Here is a 15781-nt window from a genome sequence, read left to right as displayed (position 1 = left end):
TTTGTGAGCAGGTGCATAAAGATGACTGTAACTCTGACTTATTGATTAGAAAACCCCATCAGATCACAGCCTGATATCTTGACCAGTTGTAGTACAAGTTTCACAACAACAGCACAGAAAGTGAATGTTTTCTACAGTTTTTTTCTAAAACAATGTCCTGGTGCTCTTAAAAATGATATTTTTATCTGTTACAGCCTGTTGACACAAAAAGCATGTGGGCTCATGTGAGGCAGTAATCAAAAGCTAATGATGGTAGTTTCCTTTGTAAATCTGTGAATTTAAAACGTGTGCAACAGACTTAGAAGACAGAACACGTGGAAGATTAGCAACAGCTGCAGGATGCATCAATCTGTGGGAATAAATGTGTTTCTGTTTAAAAGTTTTACTGAACTGGTCAGCCGGGACCCTTTTCACAGTAATGAATGACTGTTTTTATCAGATCAGAATATTTATCCAAGCATTCCCAGGAGATTTTTAGGTATTAATGGCACCTGCTCAGTTGTGGAAATTTCTTTGCGTCAGTGAAATGACAAGAATCTCAGCTTTCCGGCAGGATGTTGCATTTGTGTCAGCTTGACACAACGCTTGTGTATGAAGAAAGATTGTGCAGAAAGTGCTGATGGCATGCCACAAAAGGAAAAAGCCCTAAAACAACTTCTGATAAGAGCAACATTTGTTAAAAAAAAAAAAAATTTAAAAAAAAAAACCAATAAAACTGAAGAAAAAAGAAGACTGAAACAAAACTCCAAACACAGGTAAAATAAGATTTTATTAAAAAAAGAAAATGCTGAAATATTTCACAAAACCTAACGAAAGAAAGAGAAAATGCATTTTATGAAACAGTACATTTACACACTTTAAATAGAAAAAAACTAAAAGATAATAAGGAAAATTACATTTGACACGATGTGAACAAAACAAATAAAAAGAAAAAATGCTATAAAAGGAATCTATTTTGCAAAGGAAAACTTATTTCTATTCCTTTTTCAATACATTTTTTAATTTTTATTTCATGCCTTTATTTTATATTCCAAAATCGTTGATTTATTTATTTCATTTCTCCTGTTTTTCATCCCCCTTTTCAGTGTTCATTTTGTTCTGTGAAAGCTCGTCCAGTCTTGCTGTGTTTCTAGACGCTGAACGGGACGTCCAGTCTGGTTGAGAGTCTTTGAAACATTCCAACACAGGAGAGCAGAGTTAAACCTGTTTGTTTTTACAGAAATAAATTGGGGATATATGCATGTTTTACGGATTTCACAGAACATGAAACAAATGAGATCTAGCCAGTGTTACATAGCGAACTTTAATTGTGCAGACTTCGCTGTGTTCTCTCAGAGACTGGCTGCTAAAGTCTACAAAAATGACAAAATGTCCCTTTAAAAACTTTTATGACCTCAGGCATGATGAATAAAGTCACAAGCAAAGAGGTTTGTTGCTTAAATCTTTAAATATTCCCGAATAATTATTTTAGGAAGTATTAATTCATTCCTTGAAATGGTTTTGTGAATGTATGAGTGTTTATGTGTTATGTACGGAATAAGAGACGCTTGTGTGGGTATTGTCTTGCAGATTAATCCTCGGATTAGTGACAGTAATGATTATACTGCTCTACCGGGAAGAACCAGCGACTGTGTCCACAAATACACACAGATACACACTGTTTAGACCTCATAGATACAATTAGTGTGTAAATTGATCTCTTCTGTCCTGATTCATCCCTGCTAGCAAACCATAACGTGTTTTTGCTGGATTTATCCTGTTATTTTTCTCGCACAATAATGACTCATATTTTAAAAAGAGCAGCTGACCTCTTGCTCACTGTTTTTGTCACTAGCATCTATTTTGAGCCGTGTCAGCCATTGTATTTAAGCCCAGACCAGACATTTGCTTTTGTACGTCTCGTTCAGGCCTCGGTTAACCAGCCTCAGCCTGTGTTTTTGCGTGTGTGTGTGTGTGTGTGTGTGTGCAATTCAGAGTTTGGTCTTGTCAGTCAGCCAGTGTGTGTTGGTCAGTCAGTGAAGGTAGGATTAGCTTGGTCCCATGACATAACCGGGCTAAGAGGATTGTTACCCAGCCAAACAGCTCCTCCTCCTTCTCCTTCTTCTCCTCTTCATCTCACCTCACACACTCCTTAACACTCGTCTCGAGATCTCCGTCTTTCGTCTGCTACTTTTTCTCCTTTGGTTTAAAGCTACAAAACAAAGAGTTCAAGGCCGACCGGGAGCGCGGGGGTGAGTTCTGGAAGTTTCCTGGATGAGTTGTGTGATGCTGTACGTCTTAGTCTCAACAAAATGTCAGTCTGCTTTTACACTTTCCTGCCTTTTCCCTCCAGTTTGTCATACATAATAGATTTATAGAAAAAAAAAGAGTAAAAGTAGGGGTGAGGCGTGAGTGGGTGTTACGTTCCTGCCTTCTGTAAAGTTCTGGAATAAATTTTCTCACTTTGTTCATGATCCAACCCACACACTGGCTGACGATTTGTCTGAGTGTCAGGGTGGGACTTGTGCTCATGTCCCTATGTGTGTGTGTGTGTGTGTGTGTGTTACAGACTCAGAGCACAGTGTGGCCTAAATCTTGCGAAGACTTGACGCCATGTGCAGGCAGGGTGTGGCTTTTTTTTCTTGTTCTTTTTTTGTGGCCAAGTGTCTTTTGGTTTGTGTTATTTTGCCTCTGTGTGTGTGTGTATGAGTGTGAACGTGTGACTCCAAGTCAGGGTGTGACTCTTGGCACCATGTAATCATATCCAGAAGCTCTCACTTAACTTGCACACACAAACACACACCAGATGCTGTGTCTTGCCACAGAATGATGTCAAGTTGACGGGGATGACAGCTGTGTGTGTGACGAAGACAGAGGTTACTTTATTGTGCTGCAGGTTTACGTTTGTTGTTCTCTAAGAAGCTACAGCAATTCATCTCTCACTTCGATAGGTACCAAAAGTTTAGAATAAGTCAATCCTCTGTAAACATAAACATTTTAATGGCTTGACAGTTGCAAGAAGGTTTTTTCTTTTTTTTATTGCACATTTTCAGACACGCTCACCATTTACTTTACCAAGTCTGCCCTGTTAGAACTTGGTTGGACCCTTTTCCACCTTCAGAACTGTAATAATTCATGATGGCATCAATTCAACAAGGTGTTGGAAACATTCCTCCAGATTTGTCAGCTTGTTATGCCCAGTCTAGGGGTTTCTGAGCGCAAAAGGAAAATACCATCCTTCAATTATGTCAGACTGGCACACGGGATGGTTCAAACGAAAAGATGCTTTTATTTTTTACAACCAAAATTACAAACAATGATCTAACAGAAGACGTCTGATCTAAAAATAACAAGTCAGAGTTAATAATGGGGGAAAAACAATCTCAAAGTGAGCAAACACCAAAATAACAAACAAAACAGATCCTATGCTCTTGCTTTGAACTTACCGATGCAAAATAAATGTGAAAACAAAAAAACAGGTTCTTACCTCCTTGTCTGACAAAAACAAGAGAAAACTCAAACCAAATAGGCTGTTCATGGCTTTTAACAAATGTCCCCGAAACAGTTCAAAAACTTTAGACTCTCTCTCGTTCTGCTAGCCTGACGCAACGCGACGCGAAGGATGGTACGCCCGCTTTGTCCCTCTGAACCTCCAACCAGACACGCTGTTCTCCTTCCTTTTAAAAAGTAGCGAGCCAATCCCGTCCCGACCCGTCTCCTCAGGCGGTCCAATGCTGGTGTTGGGCGACGCATCGGTCCTTGCTGGCGCACACCTGAAAAAACACAAATAACGCGAGAAAACATACACACAAGACGACCGCAGTCGTAACACAGCTGTACATCAATAATCATATCACGTTCCGCATCATCCCGAAGCTGCTCTGTTGAATTGGGATGTAGTGACTGTGGAGGCCATTGGAGTACAGTGGACTCCATGATGGAGAGGGTTTGAGCTTCTGAAACAGTTCATTATCCTGCTGGTTACAAGGCAGGATGGATCCATGCATCCCTGTTGTTACATCAGCTTCTGACCCTACCATCATTACAGACCCTTCAGACCAGAAAACACATTTTCCAACCTTGTTTTCTCCAGTTTTGGTGAGTCAGCAGGAATTGTAGCCTCAGTTTCCTGGTCTTAACTGATAGAAGTGGCACCCAGTGTGGTCCTCTACCCCATAGCCCACCTGCCTCATGTTTAGACATGTGGTATCCTGCATACTGTACCTCGGTTGTAACCAGTGGCTGGATGAGTTACTGTTGCCTTTCTATAATCTCAAACCAGTCGACTCTTTCTCCTCTGACATCAACGGGGCATTTTGGTCCAGACAACTGCTGCTCACTGGGTATGTTTTCCTTCTTTAGATCATTTTCTGTAAAGTCTAACAGATGACTGAGTGATATTTCCAGTAGATCAGCTGTTTCTGAAATTTCCAGACCAGCCTGTCTTGCATCATCAACCATGCCATGTTTAGAGTCAGTGGAATCCCCTCTCGTCACCATTCAGACTCAGTCTGAACTGCAGCAGCTTGTCTTCACCATGTCTACATGGCAGCTTTATAATGTAACAATCAGGTTTATAAAGATGGATGTTGCAGGGGTTGGTTGGGATGGAAAACAGCTCCCAGACCCAGAACCTCCGTGGTTCTGCTGTGGGTTCTGGGCCTGACGTGTTGGATGTTGGTTTCTCTTGTGACAACAGAGGGAAGCGTCAAGATGCAAACTTGTTGACACTTCCCAGGGCTGTGGTGTGACTGAAATAATTATTGTTGTAGCATGATGCATCTTTTTTCAGACTTTTCTTTTTTTGAGACTGTGTGGAAAAAGCCGTATGATCATCTTTTTGCTGCGCTTGCTTATCTGTGATAACATGCCGTTTTGGTGACATATAATTTTGTGGTAATTCAGTATCACACATTAGAGCTGTTATATCTGCTTTCTTATATGGTTAACTTGATAATGGACTTTGGTTTTGGTGTCTTGTAGGCTGTTGGGATGAAAACATCAATAAAAACAACCTCCAACATCAGACATTATTTCTCAGCTTAAAGTAAACAAAAATCCTGCTTCTAAGATTAAATATGGATGGAAATACATCAGTCCATCATCTGAACATGTTTATTAGGAGATAAGTGAGAATGCAAACTCCACACAGAAAGGTCTACATGAACATTCAGCCCACAGATGTAAATTCTTAACAGTAAAAACACAACCTTTCCATGCTGGAGTGGAGCGTTGAGATCTTTAGCTACAGAAGCTGGAAGTGTACTTTGGTTTTTGTCTTTTTTTTTTTATGTTCATGAAATATTTTATTGACTTGATAGAATCCAAAGTGCTTTTATTTGCACAGGTTAAATTTCCCACATCATGTAGCAAACTTCACTTTTTCTTTTCTCAATTCTTCTTCTTGCTTTTTGACTTTTGGATTGATTCAGATCTTTCCTTGTCAACATATTTATGCATCCATGTTTTAATTATTTCCCCCCCACCCCTTTGGAAGTTAATGTTTTGGGTCTCTGTGCATCCCTCGAGCCATCCCAGAGCTGTTTTTGCACCGTGGTGGAACACATTGTCCCAGTGGAGGAACTCAGTGCTGTGAAGCAGTGTATGCAGCGTCTGACTGCTCCTTTCACACAGACGGTTTAAAGAGTGACTCATTGTTTTGGTTTTGAGATACAGAGATGGATTTGTGGGTTAAAGTTGTCAGTTACCTTTGAGATAGCAGCAGAGGTAAAAGAAGAAGAAAAAACTAGCTAAATCAGATGCTGTGCAAAAACAAGCTCACTCCACATTTCCAGCAGAGCCAGATTGTTGTGTTGGGCATGCACATCATCCTTGAACACTGACTCCTTTGGTTGGCCTTTTTGTGAAGGAGTTCCAGCTTTTCTCATACCAGTTTTTTTTTTTTTTTTTTTTTTTTTATGCCATATGTATATATATATATATATATATGTATATGTATATATATATATATATATATATGTATATATATGTATATATATATATATATATATGTATATATATATATATATATATATATATATATATATATATATATATATATATATATACATATATATATATATATATATATATATATATGTATATATATATATATATATATATATATATATATATATATATATATATATATATATACATGTATGATGAATAGTTATACATTGCTATTTTTTTCTCATTTGTTCTGTTTATTCTTTTAGGTTTTGCAATGAATAAATCAATGTTTAAAAAAACGCATATTGGGAACTTCAGAGGCTTTTATATTATCACCAGCATTTAACCTAATTCTTCTTTTTTGTTCCCTGTACTTCCCATTCTAATGGCTACACAGGAGCCTCACAAATTCCATCTTTAAGTGATTACAATGTTTTTTATTGTTAAATGTCTCATTTTACCCAGATCTTGCCATTTTCTGTCTACTGGGTGCTACATTGTCTTTTGCTGAGTCAGCATCAGAGGTGTATAAAGTAGAAGTAAAAATAAAGTAGAAATCCTGCCATGTTTTTGGATCTACCGATGCATTTAAAACAGGTATTTTCACTAACAGGCTCATCTGCCTTGTAGTGGAGCTGAACTAATTAAATTCACCCGGTTTAGTTAGTGTTTGGAAAGAGCTGCTGGACAGGACTTCTACTTTATACACCTCTCAGCATTTATAAGCAAATTTGACACGCATCCAAGTAATTTATCATCTTTACTGTGTTATCACGTAACCTCTGTGAGGAAAAGGCTGAAACACTAGTTTCTGAAGAAATGTGGGAAAATATTTTCTGGCATTGTGCAGGCTCGGTCTTTCTCCTTCCTGACACATTCTCAACTAAACCTCACCTCCGACCCCAGATCAGCCACCAGGACTGTCGCACACACAGCTCAGTTGGTTGATCCAACTGCATGTAACTTACGCCACCCAGCTGCATGTGAGATATATCTCTCTACTGAGAGATATATTGAGAAGTCAGATGAGTCCGTGTGGGTTTGGGATTCTTTGACTAAACACAAATGTAAAAGCTGTGCTGTAGTTTAAGAGGAATGGTTTAACTGTGTGCCATCGCTTGGTAGAATACGTGGTAGTCTGCATTCAGGCTGGTCTGTAGACATCAAACACTACATGTTAGTCCTGTTGATGCTCTGGTCTGGATTTAGAGATATCCTTTCATAAACATTGGTACCTTTTAACTGAGATGTTTCTCTGTATTGCATTCTGTTCATGGCTTTTCTCAAGGACACAGCTGATGGACAAGCTGTCTGTGGGGAGTGTGAAGGATTTGTTCCATCAGTCAGAGCATGATGCTTATAACCAACAGCCCACCCTGCTGTGTGAAAGGTGGTTTACTGGGACGTTCTGATAGCAGAGTTTTCCCTTTTGGTCTAGGAGAGGTTTAAGGAATGTCTGAGGGCTGTTGTTATAGATTAGGAGGAATATTTATCCTGGAGGCGCACAGCAGATGGGTAGGGGATAGGTTTTAATGGGACAGATCAGAACAATGTGTGTGTGTCTTGGTGTATCCATAACTTTGAGAACTGTTGAGAAATGTAATACACACTAAGAAGGTCAAATATCCCCATGTGCTTCAGATTATAGCTGTGATCGCAGCAACATGAGAGAGCAGCTTGCAGCTGAAAAGCTGCCAGTGCTGCCAGTTTCTACTGAAACTGACTTTAGAAAAACTCTTTCTAAGAGGCTGAAAAGGAGGCAGAAAGTGTTATTTTATAAGTGGTTATGCTTTACTTTACTTATCGTTTGATGTACGTGGTTGGAAATGATTCAAAGACTGATGTCTGCACCAAAAGGGAGCTTTTCTTCAACAGACTACATCACTTCAAAACTGCTTTTAACCAATCAGACCCGAGGCGCAGTCTAAATACTGGTAGTAGGGCTGTGACGATGAGCTTTCGTCTCAATTCGATTCTAACTTTTTGGGTGCTGATTCAGTTTAATTTGGGATTCTCACAATTCTTTGAAATTGTTCATTTTTGTGGATTAAAAACAAAAAAAAAGGTACAAAACCTTTTTTTGCTCGTCATTTTTCTTGATTTCAATGAGGAAAAAACAACACGGTAGCCAGACCATCATTCTGCTGCTATAATGCCCAAGAAGACAAGTAAAAAGATCTATAAAAACAATTTTTTAAAAAATGACAAAAATTTTATAATGGATTATTTGTATTTATTTGGGGAAAAAAAAATAATTTTTTGACCCAAAACAAAAAAAAAAATCAATTTTAAAATTGTGAAGCAAAAAATCCCGATATTCAATTTTTCGATTGGATTTTCCCACTCCTACTAAAGATGGAAACTAATGCGCCTGTTTTTTTAAAAACACAAACAAAGAAACAGGAGAAAGTCTTTGCACAGTTATATGTAAGACTTGATAATAAAAAACTTTAGAGAAGGGTGGAAGTGAGAAGCTGCAGAGGAGCCAGATGCCACTGGCCAGGTCGAAGCCATGCGTCCTGCAGGTAATACTAAAAAAAAACACCAAAACAAATGACACACACTGATGCGCACACATGGTTTAAAATAAAGTACAGGGAAAGTTGTGCAAATGGAAATATGGCCATGACTGTATCATGACATCACCAGACATATTTACATACGTCCTGCCAAGTGGCTAGCTTGGCACGCTAGCAAAGAATGTGGAGATGCCTCACTGTTTTGTTTTGTTTTGTTTATTGTTTTTTTTTTTGTTGTTTTTTTTTTTTACCAATCAGCTAAGCAGTTGTAGCATGTTGCCACTGTTTGGGGGTCAGTTTAAAAAATATGCAAAGCTGTTGGAGGTGTCTTGGTTGTGATCGAGCGGTTGTTGGTTGCATGAGTTTACCCGGTGATGGGAAGTCTGCTTCTCACAAAGAACCTGTCTTTTCACTTCGGCTCCTGCAGACAAGGAGGTTCATTTCTAAAGCACATTAAATGTGTAAGACAACTCAAAGTGCTTTACATGAGACATTAAAAGCATTACAACAAGATACAAAATAAACATAAAAAAGACCATTAAAACTAAGTGTAAAGCAAGAAAAATTAATGTTAACAGAACAAGCGACAACATAATTATTGAATTTCATTATTATTATTATTACATAAACATTATTGAATTTCCCTTTGGGAAAATTATTTTTAATAATACATACAGCGAGGTACATGTGATACATACATTAGTGAGAAATACAGAATGATCATCACCGTCAATATACATATGCGAGAAAATGTAGCCAGTATAGTCAGATATTTTGGCCTTATTTCGCAATTATGATTGGTCTGTGCATTGCTAAGCAAGTTTTTCATTCATCATTTTACCAGGTAAAATATATGAGAGCTTATTCTATTCTATTCTATTCTACAGTCATTTAGCAGACGCTTTTATCCAAAGTAATGAGTGAGAACAACTCAAGCACAAAATCAAACCGTAGAGGACATTATAGGAAGGTGCTAGTGGATGTCCAGTTGGACACAGGTCCTTCTATGAAGTGTTACAGGATTTTTTTTATGTATGAGAGCTAATTGTCATTTACATTTGTTAAAACTTTGTTTATTTATTAATTTATTCATTCATTTAATTATTGTCAACACAGAAAAAAGATCCCTGTTTTTATCATTTAACATTTTAATCATACCTTGCTCTTATCGATATTGTCGTTAATTCTGCTCTCTGCTTAACAGTTTGCATTATTAATTAAATAAATGCAGCTTTTTAGGCTTTTGTTCACTTCTTCACTTTTTAGGCGCTATGCTTGCTTTTAAATCCAGATCCCTTGTGTTTCTGTCACCTGGCCTGTACCTGCTTTTCTTCTTTCACATAATTACACGATCAGTCTGTCCTCACCTGTGATTGGCTGTATTATGTGCCAATCACAATAAATCCCATCCCCCTTAGCTACATGGGCTCTCAATAGAGCTGAGCAGGAGTTACAAAAGATTTAACTTTTCCCGATGGGAGCCTGAAAAACACATCACTAATGGAAAGTGAGAAATGGAAAAACGCCCAGTTCTGCAGTTGTCTGCATTCTTTCATTTCATTATTTATCTTTTGTTGGTGCAGGCAGCCCCAGATGAAGTGACAAGTTTGTTCTATGTCACAGTTCTTGACTTTTTAGTCACTTCAGACACTTAACTGTGCTTATATGTCTGAAAAATGTGTTTTTCTTTTTCATGTTTCTTTTAAGATAAAGAGACACTTTACAAGTTTTGGTTTTTACCCTGTAGACCTTTTGACCTTCAGTCATATATTAACAATCAAATTTCACCCAGATGTCAACATTTGGCCTTTTAATATGAAGGGAATTAAGTTATTGTAAATAATGGCATTTTATTTCTGCACTTTTCAAATGAGTGCAGCAACCTGAAGGTTTATTAATGGTTCGTTGTGACAAAACTTGAGTTTTGCTGCTGACTCAGTGACTTCCAGTTTTTATGGTTTAATCCTAAAGATGCTTCTAATTAGATTCACTTTTATTAGTTGTGGAAGGTCCAACACACACACACACACACACACACACACACACACACACACACACACACACACACACAAAAGCACACACACTCACAAAGGCCTTCTCCCAGATCAGCCACACTGGCAAAAAACCAGTCAGCTTTCATGACTGGATGCATGTTTATCTGTGTGAAAGAAATGCGTGACGCAGCTATCAAGTCACATGCCTCTATGTGAGAGTGTGTGTGTGTGTTTGAGTGTTGCAGAGAACTAGACAAAGAATAAGAGGGTGAAAATGTGACGCAGCAGGAGTCAGCAGTTAACTCTGTCCATGTGTGTAAATGAGTGAGTTTACATGATCGCCCCTGGCAACAATATGAGATCTGCGTGCATGCCGCCGGTCACCAGTCTACCGGCATCATCTTCCTCGTAATGCACATCTGGAAGGGGAGGTGGAGGTTGATTGAAAGCGGAGAGAGCCCCATCAGGCTGTGGTGCAGTGATTTCCCTTTTGAGAGAAAGTGGTAGAAAGAAAAAGGGGAGGTGTGAGGGGGGGGGGGCATGTCGCTGCAGCAAAAAGCCAGCTGCAGAGGCATGACAAGGACCGAAGAAAGAGAGATGATAGAGTGTAGATGAGAAGAAAGATGGCTATTAGGAAAAAGGGAGAAAGTAAAAGGTGGACCTGAGATGCAGATATGAAGAAGTATTAAAGAAAAGAGGGTGATTGATGAATTTAGAGATAATCAATAGAAGGAATGACTTTCATCCTGGGTTTTTGTACCAATCTGTAGGTGTGCATGCTCGCCGAGTTGGTGACTGAATGCAGGGTCACACCAGTGGTCCTTTCTCTATTCACACGTCATGGGAGACACACCAATAAATGAGAGAGTTTGTATGAGGAAGAGGGAGAGAGGGAGGGAGCGTGGGCTTAGCAGGCGAGGGAGAGACGGAGAGCAAGTGTCGTAAATCTCAGCACATCAGCCGGCAGACGAGAGGGGAAAGTTGTGATAAGGATCGCTCTGGTTTTCCCTCCCTCTTTTAGCGTTTCTCTTCCTCTGTCAGCGTCTTTCTCTCCCAGCCCGCAAAGGTCCGCTGTGTCTCTGAGAGGCTGTGAGGATGGAGTGGAATGAGGTGGATTTGGTGCAGGAATTTACTGTTGAAGGACAATGCAGCAAAATTAAAGTCCGCTCCTGCAGGATCACATGGGACAGCCTGCAGGTAAATACAGCACAGTGGGAGGCTGATAGAAACTGCATGTTAGCGTCAGCTGGTGGGCTCACGGCAGCACATTACCGAGGATGTTTAACAGCGTGTTAACAGCACCAGCAGCAGAACACAGGTTTGAAGCAAGTGACTGGTGGATTGGTAACTTTTCAGCAGTTGTTGGGGCTGCATGGTTTTTTTTTATTTTCTTTTAAGACGCATTAAAAAGAGGCATTTCTGTGTTCATCAGCAGGAAATCCCCAGACAGTTGTACACACTGTTTTTAATGCCACATGACAAGCTTTTATTCAAAGGTATTTATTTAGTAATTGGAAAATGTGCATGGATTATTTATGATCGGATTACAGAGTCCTAAAAATTAGATATATCTTACAATAATGCATCAATTGAACATTTTCCTATTAAATTCTGCCAGGATATTTTTCTTAATTCAGTGGCAAACACAACAGGCATTTATGTGTAGCTCTCACAAGTTCATTTGAAGCCTCATATACATCCTTCTAACCCTTCTGCTGATTCAGAGGCAGCTCATAGTAACAATTACCACTGCAGTAACTGTTACTGTGGCGGAGACCGGCGGTTTTTTCTGCCTCTGTGGCCGCTTGTCGACACAAATCTTCACTAATTGCAATTTCCAACTCAGAGTGCTGCTTATTCCTGAACCGAATGTAGTTTCTGAGTTATTTGTAGAGGTTTTTATGTGACATAATTTCTACGCTGATATTCAGGAGGCTTCATTTGGTTCAGTTGTTCTCCATCCTTTTGTTTCTGAAAACCCCTCAAAGCTGCACCCACCACAACACAACTCCAGATTCGTGTCCGAAAACACTTGTTTCCAGAAAAAATAAAGATCTATCTTAAGCCTTCATACATATTTCCAGGCATGAGATGTCAGACTGTTTAGAAGGAGAATAACCTGCATGTTTGGTGAGTCTGGGTGATAATCCAAAACTTTGTGTGTGTGTACTGAAATTATTATTTAAACATTTAAGAATCCTTTAATAAGTACACAAAAACATATGCAAAGTTAAGCTTAATCTCCCCCGAAGCACGTTGATAGTCAGATTAAATAAGCGTACAAATCTGTGCTTAGATGAGCACAAACAGTTTTACTAGACTGCCTAATCTACTGTGGAAGTTATGGGTGCTTCCTTTGTAAAGAGCATCTTTAATCAGCATGAAGTCTGACTCACAGTATAGTGAATAATAAATATTGCCAAAATTGATTTAATTTGAATCCGGGACACATCAGCCTCATATTTGTACCCTGTTATCAACGTGCACTTGAGAAAACCAGTTGTTTGCAGAATAAACATTGTATTTCTGTAGCAGATGTTTGATACACTTCAACCTCACTCAGTTTTTCAATAATCTGGTACATGTGTTATGGCTTTGTCTCGCATCCAAAGTTCACATGAATGAAACATGAAGAGCCTTCTGGAGGATCTGACTGTAAGGAAACAGAAGGGAATCCATTGCAAAAAAGTGCTTAACTGTATAAATATCACAGCTCCATAAGTTTCACACATTTTAACATAGCTCAAGACTGAAACTGTGGAACCAAGATTTCTCATTCTTTAGCTTTCTCCATTATCTTCTCTAAAATCTCATGGGAAGTTGTCTAATATTGCAAGGCACAGGTTGGTGAAGGAAGTGAGAAGACGAGCCAGCACAATAAAGCGCCCATGCTTCTATGACACGATGCAGGGAGTGAGCCAAAGCCAATTGCAGGGTTTATGTAAGCACATAATCTTGCATGACACAACTCACCTAGTTGATCGCAGTCAATACAAGACTGATGTGCCTCTTCCAACAAAAAGTTAATGCAAATCACAAGTTTTCAAGGTTAACCATCTGGTAACTTCTTGATGAGGAAATGCGGAGTCTATAGTTCTTGTAGCTTCCATATGAGCCCACCCTACAGCTTCACCTATGCATCTTAATTAAGCCATGGGATCCGACGCTACGAGTAAAGCCAGATTTGCATAAACTGAACACCTAAGATGCCATAGTCTTATTTTGACTGGCTCGTGTGATGTCAATTTCCCAGTATGTGACAGTTTGTACTGGCTGATGACAGGAACACCAGCGCAACTTGATCTTCTTTAATGTGACTGCACCTTAAAGTACAGTTTCAGATCATTTTGTATCTGCAGCTTCTTCAAAATGCACGTCACCATGAGGATGTTCAGGATCCCATCGCTCAGCATTTAGCTAATGATGTGCTACTACTGAATGTAATGTGCATAATGTCATTGTCTAAAACATGATGTAGTCTGCATTATGTTGGAGAATGCTCTGTCAGCATGATGTTTTCTAAGAGTTATATAAGTCAGCCTGAAGGCAACGATGCTGTCTGCAGCAGAGCATGGCTGTTAGTGTCATTAATCACTGATCCTGATATTAAACATATCAGTAATGCTGCCAGACTTGCAGCCTCTTCTCCCTGAGTTATTGAGAAGCTGATAGCTTTCATTTGTTTTACTGATTTCATGTTTAGGGAGTGTCACAGCCCAAGGTCTCTGTTCAGCATAATGGAGTGTTTTATAAATCCCTCCCTGGGCGATGGCTCTAAAGAATCAGCCAAGATACAGGAAGACATTTTAACTAAATTTATAGAGGTTTCTGTACCCCTAATTTAACTTGTGTGAAAGGTTTTCAGACTAAAAATGAAATAATTCAGGACAGTAGAATCTCAGTCTGAGATTGCAAGACTTTTAGTCCTGTTTTATGTCCAGTTTCTGCAACTGCATGTAGGTTATTCGTGATTGTGTCTTGATGATCACTCAGATTCAGGTTACAAAATGCACGTTTTTTAATGCTTGGAACTCTGCATATCAGGTTTCAGGCGTCTATGTTAGCGCTAACTTTGGCACACATTGTAGGGAAGACTGCAAATCTTAGACATATAAAGCATTTTTCCGAGAAACTCTGAAAGGTTTTAAATGTTTTTCAGTGCGGAGAAGGATGCAAGAACAAAATAATGCCTGCAGTGTTTAGTTCAGACCTCTTGCAGGCACACGGTAGACTCAAACCAGATTATTTATATTTAGTCCCTTTGATGCATCATGTCCACTACAATGGACACCTATTTAAAGGCTGTTTTCCTGTATATTCCAAAGTAAGGATGGTTTATTTTCAATTTTGCCACTTCAGTGGACATTAGGAGAGTCACCCAACACGCTGACACTCACTGAAGAATAAACATATATGTCATAAAGATATGACAATATATTATTTTATAAATATTTCTATAGAATATATACAACAGATTAACTAAAATAACATTAAAGTGGCAATGTTTTTTTTTTTAAATTAATTCATGCATAAGAGGGTTAAAAATAACATAATAAGCATGTTTATTGTATTTGTTGCTTTTCACTTGACAAAACGTCATTTTAGAAAGACGGCGAGCGTCATCTGTCCTTAGTGACATGCTGAATCAGGACTCCACATCCTACCTGCTGCATCACATCCTGCCTCCTTGAAATCCTAGTTTATGGATTTTCCAGCTGGTCAAACAAGTTTTTATGCTCATTTTTCTTGCTTTCTAAGTTGTTACAAACCCCAAGCTCATTTGTAAGCTGAGATTTGTAAGCATTAAATCCACAAATAAGTTCTTTTTTTTTAATTGTCCTGTGATAAAATATAAACTTATTGGTCCCTCATGGTTTTATTTTGAGCTCCTTCTGGTTTTTAATAAAAATCCTGCTCATTTCAGCAACAGACAAGCACTTTTATTTGTGTAGCACAATTCAACAACAGGGTGATTCAAACTAGGCAGAAACTACAAGATGAATGTCCAGGAAGATAAATAGGTAAAGACATTTGTGTTAATTTAATCTCATTAACGACTGAGAAGCAGAATTGAGTCGAGGTTCTTCTGATTCAAATCAGTGAATTACAAGCAGGAGCAACACCTCCACAAAAACCCTCAAGTTAAAGTGAGCAGGACAGTCTCACTGAAGCACAAACCATCAGTCCACAAAGTTTACATCAGAGGTTTTAAAAATAGACATGGTTAAACTGGTGCATTTTTGTGTTTCAACTGGAAAGTGTAACAGCAGTATTATACTCTATATCAGGGGTCTCCAAGTCCGGTCCTCGTGAGCTACCATCCTGCAGGTTTTAGTG

The 15781-nt window shown here is 38.8% G+C and overlaps 1 protein-coding gene across 4 annotated transcripts in view; it reads left to right on the top strand.

The window, feature by feature from the left end:
- Positions 1-15781, top strand: part of LOC306772809 (apoptosis-stimulating of p53 protein 1-like) — a 63972-nt gene that overhangs the window by 24958 nt on the left and 23233 nt on the right. Inside the window, exon 1 of one of the 4 annotated variants that reach the window (XM_079262440.1) lies at positions 2152-2231. The exons of the other annotated variants lie outside the window; for them this stretch is intronic. The gene's annotated coding sequence lies outside the window, so the exon portion shown is untranslated. Of the gene's footprint in view, positions 1-2151; positions 2232-15781 lie in introns of those variants that run through there. 4 annotated transcript variants of the gene reach the window in all.

Source organism: Telmatherina bonti (genome assembly GCF_933228915.1).
Source record: "Telmatherina bonti genome assembly, chromosome: 22".
NCBI classification, from domain to species: Eukaryota; Metazoa; Chordata; class Actinopteri; order Atheriniformes; family Telmatherinidae; genus Telmatherina; species Telmatherina bonti.
Note: the sequence above shows the minus strand (reverse complement) of the source record. Positions and strands in the feature narration are given on the sequence as shown.